The sequence below is a fragment of the Mercurialis annua genome, linkage group LG3 (assembly GCF_937616625.2).
Source record: "Mercurialis annua linkage group LG3, ddMerAnnu1.2, whole genome shotgun sequence".
NCBI lineage: Eukaryota > Viridiplantae > Streptophyta > Magnoliopsida > Malpighiales > Euphorbiaceae > Mercurialis > Mercurialis annua.
In genome coordinates this window covers 15,288,196-15,291,723 of record NC_065572.1, presented here as the reverse complement: position 1 = coordinate 15,291,723, position 3,528 = coordinate 15,288,196, and positions in this window count along the sequence as shown.

Here is a 3,528-nt window from a genome sequence, read left to right as displayed (position 1 = left end):
AAATCCTTCTACAAACACACTTTGTACTGCTAAAGGAGAAAAATTCTTCTCTTTATAGGACTTGAAGATGCTTGATGTTCTTTCCACAAATGTTTTATTTTTATAAAGTCGCCCCATTTTCAAATTAATTATATGGGATTGATCATGATGTCAAGCCTTTTCTACTCATAAGCTGCAAGTTCATCTTTTTCGCCTTTCATAAAAGAAATTGCAAGAATGGACTTGATTTTTTTTATTTTAATGAACATGATTTTTGTTTGAATGGACTTGATTATTTTTTATTTGAATGGACTTGATATTTTTTACTGTTGCGACTAAACGTGGTATGAATCAAGCTGCCTACGTACTTTCTTGTGAAAGATCAAGTCAAACGTAGTTCAAGACTTTAGAATTTTTTTGATTGATTTTTTTTTGTTATGACTGAACTTGGTATGATTCAAGTTGTCTACGTACTTTCTTGCGAAAGATCAAGTCAAACGTAGTTCAAGTACAATTTTTTTTAAGGGAGAGTCGTGCACATTTTTATCTCATGCGAGCCAGGAGCGTCGCCGAGCTTCAAGCATAGTATTTCTTCAAGAATTTTCCGTTGATTGGTCCAACACGCAGCCCATCTTGATCAACAATCTTGTAAGCACCATTGGAGTAAACTTCTTGAAAAACATAAGGGCAATCCTAATTTGAAAGGAACTTATTTCCCATTCGGCATGAGATGATTATGGGTCTTCTTTTTGCAAAAACTAAATCTCCAAGTTGAAAAGAACTCGGACGCACCTTTTTGTTAAAGGCCTTTGACATTCTAGTTTGATGACACTCCAATTTTTATTGTGGTTCATCATCATTTACTTCTACTATAGCGACATGGTTGACGGTTGCACTATCCATTTCTTCATTTCTCATAGTTGAATGAGGCTTTTGACAAGTAATAACTATTAAGTGTTGTTTACCTTTCAACACATGACCAATTGACACTACCCATTTAGTGCATCTTTTAATGCGGGATGGAAACTTGCCGCATATGTCTTTTGAATCAATGACATATCTTTTATTTTCTTTAGACTTCCGCGTATTTGGAACTCCAAGCCTTTTGTGCATTGTAGTTCTCTGAACTTGCAGATTGACATTTTTTTGGTTTCTAATCCTATCAAAAACAGACACGGAATTGGGAGGACTACCAAGGCGATTAAACACTAAAGTTCTTGATGTAGATACTTCATTATCTTGTTGCTCTTCAATTTCTTAAAAGGTGATATGTTGTGCATTTTTCTTGCGTATTTTCAGACGCAGTGGCTGACACGTATTATATCCGAGACCAGCGTTAGAACCTATAGGTTGACTTTTGTCCTTCCAAACCCTTTAAGGTTTCTTCATACTTCCTTCATTTTTATAATCATCACATATTTCTTCCTTTGCTAGGAGAAAGGTATTCTTTTGTCCATAGTCGACTTTAGACAAAGATAAGCATTTGGATCAAATCCATTCCCTCTTTTAGTCGGCAGAACACCACGCTTTACTGTAGAAGGTTGTGATGGCTTTGGAAATTCTTCTGAAGGAAGCTTACAAATACTAGAAGATGCTAAACTTGTGACTTGGAGAGTTAAATCTTGCAGGCCTTTTATTACCTTTTCTACTTCATGTGCATTTAGCGCTTGTACCCCCTTTTTGAATGCTTCGTGAGACGCACAAATAGTTGAGAAGATGTGCATGAAAGGATATTGTCTTCCTTTCCATATTCTTCTTTGACATATGCTTCTTTATAAGATTCATCGTCATTTGTAGATGAGTCATTCTAAAACTTTGCATCAGCGAAGTAAGACCCTGCCATAGTAAAAGGTTTACAATCAGCATTTATCCTTTTCACGTGTCCATCTCGACAATACTTAAAACATTTGATGAAGTGTGGATGAAACTACACCATTCTCATATATCCACGGCCTCCCTAACAACATTTTGTAAGTAGTCCTCGCATCAATCGCATGGAATAATGCATTTGACTCCATATCATTCATTGTCATTGCAAGCCTAATCTTCCCGAGAGTCTTTTGGCCTCCTTGATTGAAGCCTTGAATTACCAAACGACTCTTGGAAAGATCATCCATGGGTATGCCCAACTCTTTCATGGTATTTAGAGGTAAGATGTTGATAGCAGATCCATTATCTATCAAGATTCTACTGGCCATTTGTTTTAGAATGAAACCTTGAACATATAGTGGACAATTATGAGGTTTAGAATTAAGAAATAAGTCCTCGTCAGCAAAGCATACTTTGGTCGTACAAGGATTAAAAGCGGGTCCTTTACACCCAGATTTCGCCTCTTCTTTTATGTCATCATGATCTTCTTCGTCAACATGGTAGCATGGAAAAACTTCATCGACTTGTAGAAATTGTTTTGGTAGAAACTCTTTGAGAGTTATGGGCACTATTGGCTTTTGTGTAACGCCATCTTCATTCTTTGTCAAAATAAATTTCTCCTTCACTAATTTTGAAGAGGTTGAACTTTTAACAGTCTTGATCTTTATCATCTTAGATCTGATTGAAGCCGCATTAGGTAGCGATGCTTTCTTCTTTCTTCCTTTCCGATGAGTTACCAGTGTCCATACTTCATTGGAATTGTCTTCAATTTCCCCATCTTGATTGTTGTTGCCCTCATTAAAGTGTGAGTCGTCACTTGATATTTGTAGAGAATGAGGTGAATATTCACTAGGGGAAGATTGTATCCATGCTTCTACTGGTTCAAAATCTCCAAACTTTCAAGCCACAATATAAGAACTTTCGTTCATGATTGTGGTTACATTAGAAGTTGCATTATATTCATCACAAACTGCGTCACCCTTTTCATGCACTCGCATAATTTTATCTTTTAAGACAACACAATTTTGGAGTGGATGACTAATTATCGATGATACTTGCAATAGTTTGGGTCATTCACTTTGTCACCCTTTTCAGGACGTTTCATTTCAGGCAGTTGGATGAGGTTAGCCTCGAGCATGTCATCCAATATTTTGGAAACATCAGAGTCTTTGACTGGGTGGACCTTTTCTTGTTGCTCCTTTAAAGTACTCTTCTTTACTTCTTGACAATTGAAGGCAGGAGGCTTTCCTTCTTGTTTTTTTTCATACTTGGTGAATTTAAAGGGTGTTGTAGTAACAACCATGGAATGTTTCCCTTCAACATTTGTTGATGTTTTTCCCACTTTACGAGCCTCTTGTCTTTATTTTCCCTTTTGGGGATCTTCTATTATTGAACCTTGAGTTCCTACAACAGCGATAGTTAGCTCCATGTCATGTGCACGAGTTGCCAACTCCTCGAAGCTTCTAGGCTTGATACCTTGCAAAAGATAGAGCAGTTGAAAGTGCATGTCTTGAATGCACATATCCAAAGCGGAAGCTTCCAAAAGATGATCTTTGCAATTAAGGCTCAAATTTCTCCATATATGAATGTAATCAATAACCGCCTCATCTTTCCATTGACGTGTATTTGTTAGCTCTATCATCCTAACGATTCGACGAGTGCTATAGAAGCGATTTAGAA